We start from the raw sequence: 13,358 nt of genomic DNA, 5'->3' as shown, positions 1-13,358 counted from the left end.
GATTAGTCTTCAAATATTGAAAAGGAGGACATTTAGAGGACAACTTTCAAGAGAGGACAGAACTTACAAAAGAAGGATTGTCCTCCTAAAGGAGGACGATTATACTTTATAATTAACTATTACAATTAACAATAATTAATAATACTATTAATACTATTAATTAATTAATAATAATTAATAATACTAGTACAAATTATTAATTGATAAGAGGATTGTCCTTCAAGGCAGGAACATCACACATTATAGCATAATTTCAAGAAAGACTGCCTTTTAGCCACCGGGGATACATTGTTTTTGTGACAAATTAAAGATACCATATTTGGCTTGCAATCTCCTTTCACCCCCACCCCAGTGGCTGCTTCATGGCAGCAAAGACATTCTGAAATTCAGAGGTGGGTTTCAGCAGGTTCTGACCACTTCTGGAGAACCAGTAGCAGAAATTTTGAGTAATTCGGAGAATCGGTAAATACCACCTCTGACTGGCCCTGCACCCATCTATTCTCTGCCTCCCGAGTCCCAGCTGATCGGAAAGAAATGGGGATTTTGCAGTAACCTTCCCCTGGAGTGGGGAGGGAATGGAGATTTTACAGTATCCTTCCCCTGCCACGCCCACCAAGCCACACCAACCAAGCCACACCCAGAGAACCGATAGTAAAAGATTTTGAAACCCACCACTGAGTTAGACTATATAATTGACAGAGTGAATTTTATTACAGATTTTAGTTGCTATTTAGTTTTTAATTGTATCTTTATTGAGCATTTTTATTTGTTCTGGTCTCTAAGACTGTAATAAACTGATTGATTGATTAAAAAGGCTTTCCATATTACTGACCTTCTCTTGCATTTGTCATAATAGCAATAGCAATAGCACTTCGACTTAGATACCAGTTTACAGTGCTTTACAGCCCTCTCTAAGCAGTTTGCAGAGTCAGCATATTGCCCCCAACAATCTGGGTCATCATTTTACCCACCTTGGAAGGATGAAAGGCTGAGTCAACCTTGAGCCTGGTGAGATTCGAACTGCCAAATTGTAGGCAGCCAGCAGTCAGCAGAAGTAGCCTGCACTACTGCATTCTAACCACTGCACCATTGTGGCTCTGTAATGTTCTGGCAAAGTGTGTTGTCCAGATTTGACCAATCCCTGGTACACCGGAACCGATCAATTATCAAGAAATAATTATTTTCAACAACTTGGTGCATCTGACTTGGTGCTATTTTGGAGTTGTAAAAAATTGGAATTGCTCAAATATGCTTCATCTATTGCATTCAATAAAAGAGTGGAGTTTTGCTCTCCTTTCCAGTGGAATCCTGGCAAGAGAAATATCTTTATAGAATAGGTATGGGGGAGGGATTATTATGAAAAGATTGTGGGAGAAAAACTAAAATTCTCCAGGTCAAGGTCACTTCCTTGTAACTTTATGGTCTTATCCTGAAAGTTTAATTGGCAACAATACAGAAATGGTTTTCTTCTGATGACTCACTGATTTCCCAGTCAGTCTATCCAGAGCACTGGGATTTTTGGCAGCAGCTTCACTGAGAGGTGATTATACAGCCAAACCAAAAGCCTAAGGAAATCTGGATGCTTTCAGAAGAGTTCTTCGTTTTAATGAAGATATATAAGGCTAGAATGTAAACTGTCAGAAAGCATAAATCAAGAGAATGTTGTGGTTTTTTTGTGGCAAGGGATTTTTTATTACTTTGAGCAGCTAATATTTTAAATGGAAATTTCATTAAAAGTTACAGTTAAAAATAACACAAACTAAAATAATAAATGTATAAAAAGAAATTAATTAATTGCTTCTTAATGTATAGTTTAGTTCATAGACTGAGTTTGTACATTACGCAGTAAGCCAAAGCAGTTTGGTTTACGGCTAAATACAATGGTTTCAAACAGCACAATACCCTCTAAAGTAATAACATGAATTTGTGTGTACTTTCCCAATATGATTAAAATAATTGGGTTTTTTTAAGTGAAAGTTGGGCAAGAAATGTGCCATTTCTAATATTTAAATAGTTATCTGCATACTCAATAGTAATAGAATTGGACAACTTTATCAAATAAAACATTTTCATTAGAAAAAGTCCCAAAACTGTACTTTGGTGGAAATTACTTACTTTTGCGTCATTCCTGAGAACTGCATTTCATTTTGAAGACAGCCAGATTCTGTTTTAAATCAGTTTCTCTTTTACTGTCTTAAAATACTGCAGCTTGGAAATTGCAATCCCAGATTGTAGTTTCTGTAACTGTTACTGTTGTCTCTCCTACTTTCTTTTCTTTTCCTTTCTTTTCTTTTCTTTTCTTTTCTTTTCTTTTCTTTTCTTTTCTTTTCTTTTCTTCCTCCATCACAATTCCTGCTCCTAAAGGTCCTCTAAGGTGGTGACTTTCATCCTGTATCTCACAAGTCCCCTGAGAATTGTGACCCACACTTGGGGAAACAATAGCTTAGGGCTGTGATGGCGTGCCGGGGTAACATGTAGAGCCCTCTCTGTGGGCATGTGTGCCATTGCCAGCTGCTCTTCCAGGTTCCGGGGTTCCAATGTGAGCTCCAGTTTTGGCATTTGGTGCCTAAAATGTTAGCCATCACTGGCTTAGGGCAATGTTAAATCTTCGGCTTATTTAGCAAATTATGGTAAACAAGCCAGAGATTTTGCAAACGTGTCAAGCAAAAGCTGGCAAAATCATCTAATTTCTTTTTTTAACCACTAGATGTCAATAGGTGATTAAATAATGGGGGAAATACAAAATAGACTTCTTTGGATATCTTAAGAGCAAACATGTTCAGAAATAATAATGTTAATGTTTTCATCAAACAGATATATTTCAGTGAAGTTCACAGTTTTTTATGATTGAGAATACAGCATTTCTCTGCAATAATTAATACTGCTTGACCTTTTCTGGCTTCTGTATGAATTTGAAAAAAAAAATGTTTCTAAAGCACTTTTGAATCATTTTGAATTATGCGCTTTCTTAATAAAAAGCTTTTGATTCCACAATGTTCCAAAAAGCAGGGCTAGTTTTGATAATGTTATTCTATCTGTGCTCTGTTGGAATGTTTAAAAAATGAGCCAGGTAACATTGGTAGCTCACAGCTGCTCAACTCGTTTAGTTAGAACTCAGTTGGCTCCATAGTTTATCAAGGACCTGGGTGTGATAAAAGAGATGGAGATGACTCAAGCATCAGAAGCGGAAAACTGAACCTGCCTGGACATGTCAGAAAGCCAAATTACCGGCTTCTGAAGTGACAGCACTGCAAGGAAGAAGACAGTCTTCCTACCGTGTTTATTTCAGGAAGATCCTATCGGGCAGTCCTTTCTCATTGGTAAAATGCCTTTGGCTTCTAAATATGATTCACTGAAAGATCAAAGATCAAATCCCACAGGGACACTTTCACATACTTTTTTGTTTGTAACATTATATAGCTTTGTTCTGATGAATGCCTTTGTGCAGAGTTTAATCACAAAATGTCAGATCATCATGTCACTTGTCAGTGGTTTTACCTATTTACATCACTTTGGCACAGCTATTTTAAGGAGGTTAATGAGTTATCTGACATTCTAAAGGTTATCTCAGGAAGTTGTATCTTTGTCCATAAGTGAAACTGCTTGGGATAATGGTCAAATGAATGTCTACTTGCAATAATTTTAAAGAAATAATTATTTGCCTACTAATTTTTTTAACTAATTGTTCATGGAGAATTTTCATGGAGAATTTGACTAATTTTAGATGTTATCTAATTCCCCCTCTCTGGAAAATACAAAATAACAAAATTGACAAAATAATTTTCAAATGGAATAATGATAGACTATTTCAAAACATCAACTTCTATAACTTTACAAAGAATTCTCATTACAGTATAACGTGTTATATATTTAATATTCAACTTTTTATCTTTTCCCTCTAGAGATATGGATCCCTCTTTATTACAGTGATATATGTCTGTGGTTATACATAATTAATTTATGATCTCTGTAGCAAGCATCATCTTTGCTTAATCCAGATACTCAAACTAGCTTGGAATTTATGGTAATTTGGATCTAAAATGCACATCAGGTTGTCCCTAAGCTTTCAGTACCTAATACATTTTAATAACATCCAAAGAAGGTTCCATAACAGGTCTTCATAAATGTAGTTCTTTCCTCTTTGTGCTTGTTCATCTGAAATTTTGCAGAAAACCTATGTAAGGAGTTTTTATATTGCCTGTGGATTTTTATATGAAAGACTCATAAAACCTTAATTGGGAAAATTATTATTTTTTAAAATTCTCAAGGGTTAACTAATAATATACTAAAATAAAATAAATAGGATGTATATTTGAATTTATATTCTTCTTTTTTTTATAAAAAGTTTTTTTTACAAAAAAACACAAACATACAATACATTTTTTCTGAACAGAATATTGACTAGGTTTCATGTTTATACAACTTTTGGTTTCCTTCCAACACATTTTATATGCATATATTAATATATTTTACCTTTTCCCTCTCATTTTTATTTTCTTTCTTTCTTTATGTTGTATATCTAATCTTATCCTTCGCCCTGAATTCTAATATTTGTCAACTTCCCTATTTGTTTCCCCCCTCTTCTTACTCCCTCTAAATTAAACCCTTTATTTCCCAATTAATATTTGTAATACTTATCAAACATTAGAGTCATTCATATATTTGCAATTCAAAAACAATTTATATAATATTAACCATATTCAAAAAAGAAAAGAAAAAGAACTCAGTAAATCGTCATAATATCATTTCTAATGCTTTAAGTAAATTCCATAATTACAATTAAAGGCTTTTTATACTTTCAGATTCCATTATTGATATTTAAACCATTTAATATATTGTCAGCTATTTTTTAATTTTCTTCTTGTCTCTCTCCTTTTTTTCTTTTTTCTCTTAAAATCCTTTGCTCTCTTTGCTTGTCCAGTATTTCTATCCCCTCTCCTCTTCCCCTTTTCCCTCATTCTTATATTCTCACTGTTAGTCCCTTTGTGGTCATTTAGCTTCGTATTTCCCCCCCCCCTCTTTTTTTCCTTTTTGTCTCTTTCTGCCCTCACTATTTTTGTCTGCTCTCTTAGTTTGCAATATTTTTCCAGCTGCTCTCCTTATTCCCCTTTTAAGTATTCTTCTTTTGCCACTGTCAATCCCAGTGTAATCTTTTAAGTTTTTTTGTGTTTTTTTTCTTCCCCCTTCTTTCTCTCTTTGTCTCTTCCCACCATTTCTATTTTTATCATCATTAATTTTTCCATCATTACTCCCCACACAATCATTTAATTTTTTCACAATTAGGATTTTTTTTGCTTTATCTTCCATAACACTCTTTTGCTTCTTCTTCATAGTTTCCATGTTTTCTTGAGTAGATTCTAACACAGTTCCTAGTTCATCTGATTTCAATTGTCCATAAGGACTTGAAATTATTTCCTTTGTTTTCTATTTGAAAGTCATGTGCATCCTTTTCATCATTTCAATTATTTCCTGCACCATTCTGTATTTTCTGGGTTGTATTTCTCCTTGTTTAATTATCAAAGTCAAACAGCTTGCAGGCACACAAATCCTCCCCCAAAGTTCACACTGATCTTATCATTTTAAAGAAAAACTTTTTCCAAAACACGTTAATCGTTGTAATTTTTTCTCCCGCCTGAGGGTGTCTCTCTCTAATCCACAATTCCAATTAACAAGTTACGAAAGTATCTATTTTTTTTAGAACTACATTTACTACTACTACTTCTTCTTCTTCTTCTTCTTCTTCTTCTTCTTCTTCTTCTTCTTCTTCTTCTTCTTCTTCTTCTTCTTCTTCTTCTTCTTCTTCTTCTTCTTCTTCTTCTTCTTCTTCTTCTTCTTCTTCTTCTTCTTCCAGAAATTGAATTTAAAGTCCGTATCCAAATCTATTCATTTTAAAGTCCAGTCCAAATCCAGTTTAACGGGGAAAAGAGAAAGTAAGAAGAAGTTTCAGCAGGCTTTAGTTATACTTCCCCCAACTCTTCCTTTTATAAATAAAAAGATGCTCTGAAAATTTTCAAGCCTCCTCAAATCTGTTTGTGGGGTTCCCCCCCCCTTTCTTCTATTTTGGGTGTCACAAATTATTTTATTTATTTATTTTATTTATTTATTTATTTTATTTGCATTTATATCCCGCCCTTCTCCGAAGACTCAGGGCGGCTTACACTATGTCAAGCAATAGTCTTCATCCATTTGTATATTATATACAAAGTCAACTTATTGCCCCCCCAACAATCTGGGTCCTCATTTTACCTACCTTATAAAGGATGGAAGGCTGAGTCAACCTTGGGCCTGGTGGGACTTGAACCTGCAGTAATTGCAAGCAGCTGCTGTTAATAACAGACTGCATTAGTCTGTTGAGCCACCAGAGGCCCTTTTATATTATATTCTAAGAAAACCAACTTCCCTTTCGAGCTTTAGGGCTTGGTATCTCCGTTTTATTTTTCTTTGCTGTATTCATGTTCATGTTCCTCATTCAATTTAACCACTATTTCACCGCCGGGACACCTTTTACCAAATTAAAGTTATTTTCTTTTTCTTGTGAGTTGGTATTTATTCACCCGGCTTCAATATTCCTTCCAAATCATCGCTCCTGGGTCCGGTTGCCCCAGCTTAATGATGGTCCCTATGGCCACCTCCCCCGTCGCCGAGTCAAAGAGTTTTCTCCGACCTTGGAGGAACTTGCCGGTTCCTCTTGGTCATCCAAGATGCCTCTCTTTCTTCCCCATCCCTACAGGACAGGTCTGATCTGAAGACCCCTTAGCATCAGTTTGTCAGCCTGGGATTTAGCAGAGCTCAAAGGAGCTCACTATTCCCCGACTGTCTCGCTGCGACGCTTCCAGTCGAATCCCCCATATTTGAACTTATGTTCAAGGTAGCAATTTCAAGAAAGCCTCTTTATGAGCAAATGAAATCAGTTTCTTTCCAAATTTAACAATTTTCTAAAGCTTTTCTCTATTTTCTTCTTGCAATTCAAACAGAAAGATTTATCAGTACGTGAATGCAAAAAATGAAATCAATTCCACTTTGGTTCCAAGCTTAAATATTGTTGGAATCTGCTCTTTTAAAAAACAGTGCTGCTGCTTTTGAGACAAATATTATTTCTTTGTTCAACCTAAATTTGTATTTTTATAGATTAATTCAAGAGATATTAAAAGGAATATGACTCTAAACTGTGATTTTCTTTACTTCATCAAATTTTATATGCAGCAGTGAAATACAAACTGTTTTGAAAAAGAAGTTAAGAAGTGTTCAATATACGTTATAAAAGGTTTACAACATGGAAAGCGATAAATAAGAATTAAAAAAAGGATATATTTTCCAATAAACATTTTTATTTAGATTAAAAATAAATGAATTCTCGTTATTTACCGTGATTATTTGTTCTGGAATGAGAAAAAAAAATTTAGTAGTAGTAACAAATCTTACTAAATAATATTGCATGCTTCTTTGTTTCTTCAGTTGTTTCCTAAAGAAATATCATTTTGAATGCAGAATAATTATTTAGGTCAAAGATTGTCAGGCAATTTTATTTTGTGATAATGGCTGTCATATCCATCCAGAATCCATCCTTCTAGCTAACTATTATCTCCTATAGTTAGATAGATGGTAATGATGGGACAAGAATGGAAAGTGGGGAATCTGCTAAGAGTTGCCCACTTGGCAAATTGACAGTAGTGGGAATTGTCACTATTGTATCTCCATGTACATTTAAGTAATCTTGAGATGAAAGAGAGAATTGAAAAATTCATCTTCCAGTAACATTAGCTTTATGCCGTATGTCCTCTCATGTTGGTAAAGTATTCTGAAAATTGAAGGACAGTTTTATTCTGCACATCTCGTAAAAGGGGTGGGATCATACCTTCTTGTCTTTAGATCTTATTAATAAACATTTTTTAAAAAAAAAAAGCTTAATAGCTCATAATTCTGAATGAATTTGTGGAATGTTATCTTATATGAGTATCATAAGACCTGCTTCCTATATATATCTCCTGTCAGTGCTATATAACTTTCTGACCACAGCAAATAAATTTAATTTGTGTGGTGTCAGTCCAGAACATATATGACATTCTGTTTCTAGAAAAAAAATCTTCATTTAACTTATTCATAGTGGCACCAAATCCTGTATTATCTTTCAGAAGTGATTCAAGACAGAAAGCTACCAGATAAAATGATTTGTTGACTTCTCTGGTTTCAACACTTTTTGCTGCTATTTGCCCAGCCTTTCCAGTAAATGAGCTTAACATCTGACTAGAAGGTAAAATCCCATGGTTGCACCATAGAATGTTTCACTCCACACGTGCTGCAATTCACATGAAATTATGTTGAAACAATGAATATATGGTCTAATAAAGGGGACAAATATATGATTCTATGCAAGGAGACCTCACTGTGATTTTAGAGCACTGCCAGTATTTGTCCTGACTCACTAAACTGTTGCCATGAAAGCAATATTCTTTCATCAATTTTTATGAGATTTCACCACAGAACCTCTCATTGGGTTCAGACCTCAGCATCCAAGATATGCGACTAATGTGCTGGGTTTTAAGAGACTAGTATCACTATCAAGAGGAAAGGCAAAATCTGAATACATTTTAGCTTTCAGATACAAGGACTGCACATGCATGGAAATTATGCATACAAGTGTGATACTGTTCCCAACCAATTCTGAAATCACTCCCTTGTTCCTTTCTCTGTGTTATTCCTCTGTTTTGTAATTTCCATATAAAGTAGCCTTTTAAATGAAGCTGAAATCAAGCTGAAATTAAAAAAAATGATTATAATTGTTCAGCATTTGCTGATTGTTCTTATTTCCAATTACATTTTCATTTTCTTGGGTTTTTTTTTTTAATACAAAATGTTTGGAATTGTGATAGATTCTGTATTGCTGTACCTTCATTTCATCTCACTGATGTATTTGTGTGTTTGCAAAACCAGCAGAACCCAAAGATTAAAAGTTGAGGTTTATACCAAGACTATGCTTACAGTGAAGTTTTTTTTTCTCCAAAAAGATAAGTTTTCACAATGGAATGTTCATCATTGTACCCTGAAGCATTCGTATGTAACAAGTAAAAAAAAATCTTAGTAGTGTTGGAAGAAATATCTATCTGGTTCAGTTCCAAGCTGAGAGAAAGGCATTGGAGACAGAATGGAGGCTGATTGGAAAGAGGGTCATTTATTGATGAAGCAGAAGTACATGGGTGGTTCTGGGCAGCTGACCACATGGCATTGAGAGTGGGGGCTTTTTTACCTTCTCTTGGGCTTTGCACTTGAGCTTCCTGTTCCTGTGCATGAACATGTATTCTATTGGGTGTTGTAGGAATTATGTAGGGGTCATAGCTAGCTCAGTAGGGTGTCTGAGCTCCTAAGTTTGATTGAAGTTTGCTGGGTGATGTAATGTCCTTAGGAGATTGTGCAATGCAGTGGTAGATGGTAGTGGGTTAATCCTATTATATCCTGAAGGGTCATTCTTAATCCCATCACCCTGGACCTGAAGGTCTTTTGTTTTGTAGATATCTGCTGAGGGCTATTAAGAAAGGTGGGGGCCGCTTTCTCCCCCTAAAAATGTTTCTCAATTTTTCATCCAGGGAAATATAATATTCTAGCTTTTAAATATTTCTCAAAACATTTCATTCTTCTAGGAGAGAAGTGGGTGCTAACTTTCTACACTAGCTTGATTCTGCTAATAAAATAACATCTTATATGTTGTTTTTATGGCATTTTTTTCAGCATTAAACAGAAGATGGGATGGTGGGAGGTTAAAATACTCAATTGTGTAACTGCAGATTGGAGTCATTGAGTCCTTTTCATTTTTATTTGTGGAAATTCCCCAGTGAAGTAACCCAGAATATCATAAACCAAATTGTATTAAATCTTTCACTGTGTGTGGTAATATTATTCAGAATGCAGGACTTTGATTTGAAGTAAATCAAAGACCCCAGACTGCCAGCTAAATTTTTCACTTTGCCTACTAGGCTACCAATGTAGTGGAATGAAGAGACCATTGTATTTTATCTCTCCTCCCCCCATCCATAACTTCTGCTTTTCCCTACTTGGGAATTCTAGGTGGCTTCACCCAGAATTATTTGGGCCGGTTTAGCTCATGCTGGTAAAGCCTGTTATTAAGAACACAGTAGCCTGCAATTACTGCAGGTTCGAGCCCGGCCCAAGGTTGACTCAGCCTTCCATCCTTTATAAGGTAGGTAAAATGAGGACCCAGATTGTTGGGGGGGCAATAAGTTGACTTTGTAAAAATATACAAATAGAATGAGACTATTGCCTTATACACTGTAAGCCGCCCTGAGTCTTCGGAGAAGGGCGGGGTATAAATGTAAACAAACAAACAAACAAACAAACAAACAAACAAATAACCATGTTAGCTGGGAATTTGGTCTAGAGTGGGTTGTGATTGGGTGCTTCTATATTTTAATAATTAATCATTCTTCTAAGCCCAATCATTCTATAGCTGATGTAGTAGCCACATGCATGCATCCACAGGGTTAGGGAAACTGATTTTCAGAAGTAATCCCCATACTTATCCAAAATCACTTAAGAAAAACAAAACAATCAACAAACCTGAGAGGCAGGTTTTCCAAAAAAAATGCAAGGAGAACCAAGGAATAATTAAAACAGACAATCACAGCTTATTTAGCAGATAAACTAAATTTGATATTTGCTAGTACTGTTTATTAAAACTAGTACCTTAGTACATTATGTGAATCCAGCATATATGTGACAGTTTATGGTGAAGAAAAGCTGCCAGCCTAAATAGTACAAAAGACATTTAATATTATTAATTTTATACTAATCTCAGAAAGTATGATGGATTTTGAAGACTTTGAAGAAGCTACTAAATTTCATAAGGAAATGCAGTGTTTCTGAGTATGTTCCTTGTGAAATCTTCCATTGGGCAAATTGTTTGTCAGCATTTTGGAAAACAGTATGAAAATTTACTCAGAAGTATGACATGATATAAAAATTACTTTTAAAGTATATATAGAAGTTGAAAGATTTTTCTAATGAAACAGAACTGATAATATTTTCTCATATCCATGAAAATTGGCAGTAGAAATAGATTTTGAGGAGATAATTAATGATTTTGCAAAAAAGAAAGGAAGGAAGGAAGGAAGGAAGGAAGGAAGGAAGGAAGGAAGGAAGGAAGGAAGGAAAAGAAAAGAAGCCAAAAAGCAAATTTTAAAATAAATTAGCTTGTTCATGAAATGTTTATAATAAACAATTATATTATGGATTTATGAAATGTATATAGTATTACTATTAATAATAAAAATAATATAAAACAAAACATCAACAAGATAATCTCTACGATTAATAGCAGGTGTTGGAACTATGGCCCATTTATGACTTCTGGAATCAATTCCAACCAGCATGGCTGGCTCAGTAATTTAGGAGTTCAATTGCACAAGTCATAAAGGGGCCATAGTTTCCCACTCTGATCCATAGGCTTCATACAACTCTCTGTCAGGGTGGATGTTACGCTGAAAAGTAAAAAGGAAAGAAAATATTTTAAGGATGAGGTAGAGAAGCCATAATGTGGGATACTATCAGAGGTGGGCTGCTACCAGTTCGCACTGATTAACTGGATGTTAATTTTCTGTGCAGTTCAGAGAACCATTGTTGGAAGAAATCTTTTCCCACTTTATAGGGCTAATCCGGCAAGGATCACAGGAAGGAAAGATTCTGGTATGCTTGTATTTCTAGCCTAATCTTTATCTTAATTACCCTGCTGCTTTAAGTGTTTTCAGAAACTGCCTCTGGGTCAAGCTTGTTACATTGTAAGCCTTACACCCAGATTTTCTGTCTATAAACTGATCTCCTGAGTCCTGCCCCCCCCTCCCCCGTCCCATTCCCCCCCCCTGGAGTTTTTTGTGGGGCTTGACTTTCTTAAAGATTGCTAAAGGGTTGTTTTTGGAGTATACTTCCAACACGGCTGGAACAGCTATTTACAGAAGGGTTGGCATAGCCATGGAAGAAATGGCTGAGAGGCAGGATGCAAGTTTGGCATTCTATCTGATTTTTAACTGCTTTTCTGGGGGCATGTGATCTTTCCTTAAATCTGGATGATTACCTAAGGAGATCTTGTGAAGTGAGTGAGACCAGCTGGTATTTTAAGTGATGCAAATGGATCTAATGATTCCGTGATAGTGAACCTATGACAAGCGTGCCACAGGTGGCACACAGAGCCCTCTCTGCGAGCACACCAGCCATCACCCCAGCCCAGCTCTACCATGCATGTGATGCGCCTCCTGCTGGCCAGTTGGTCTTCAGGTCTTTGCACACATGTGCGGGGGTGGGACGCATGTGGGAAACCTCTTTGTTGGTGCGAATGGCCTGCAGCTGCAGCCTCTTTGCCAATGTGACCCTCCAGCCCCGGTGCCCCATTTAGAACAATTAATAAGTGGAATGACTTGCCTGCAGAAGTTGTGAATGCTCCAATACTGGAAATTTTTAAGAAAACGTTGGATAACCATCTGATTGAGATGGTGTAGGGTTTCCTGCCTGGGCAGGGGGTTGGACTAGAAGGCCTCCAAGGTCCCTTCCAACTCTGTTGTTATTATTATTATTATTATTTTGGCTTCCAGATTGGTCCAGGAGGCTTTCCAGGCCCAAAATGGGATGCAGGGGAGCCCTTGCGCCAGTAAAGAGGCTGCAGCTACAGGCCATTTGTGCCGGCAAAGGGGCTGCGGGTGAAGGCAGTTCACACTGGCAAAGAGGCAGCAGCACACCGACAAAGAGTATCAGCCGCCAAGTTACTCTTGCTCATAGAATGAAAGCCTTTAGCAGAGAGGTCATTTAAGCTCAATCCCTCCAAAACGGAGTGGCTGTGGATGCTGGCACCCCAGTACAGTCAGCTGCAGCCGCGGCTGACTGTTGGGGGCGAGTCATTGGCCCCGATGGAGAGTGTGTGCAACTTGGGCGTTCTCCTGGATGGGTGGTTGTCTTTTGAAGATCACTTGATGACCGTCTCCAGGAGAGCTTTTTATCAGGTCCACCTGATTCGCCAGTTGCGCACCTTCTTTGACCGGGAAGCCCTATGCACAGTCACTCATGCTCTTGTTACCTCTCGCTTGGATTACTGCAATGCTCTCTACATGGGGCTCCCCTTGAAGAGCACCAGGAGGCTCCAGTTGGTTCAGAATGCAGCTGTGCAGGTGATAGAGGGAGCCGTTCGTGGCTCCCATGTAGCACCACTCCTGCGCAGGCTGCACTGGCTACCTGTGATCTTTCGGGTGCACTTCAAGGTGTTGGTTACTTCCTTTAAAGTGCTCCATGGCTTAGGGCTGGATTACTTATGGGACCGCCTACTGCTACCGACTGTCTCCCACCAACCCGTGCGCTCTCACAGA

The sequence above is a fragment of the Ahaetulla prasina genome, chromosome 4 (assembly GCF_028640845.1).
Source record: "Ahaetulla prasina isolate Xishuangbanna chromosome 4, ASM2864084v1, whole genome shotgun sequence".
In the NCBI taxonomy this organism is placed as follows: domain Eukaryota; kingdom Metazoa; phylum Chordata; class Lepidosauria; order Squamata; family Colubridae; genus Ahaetulla; species Ahaetulla prasina.
The sequence above is the reverse complement of the archived record's forward strand: the minus strand, read 5'-3'. Positions refer to the sequence as shown.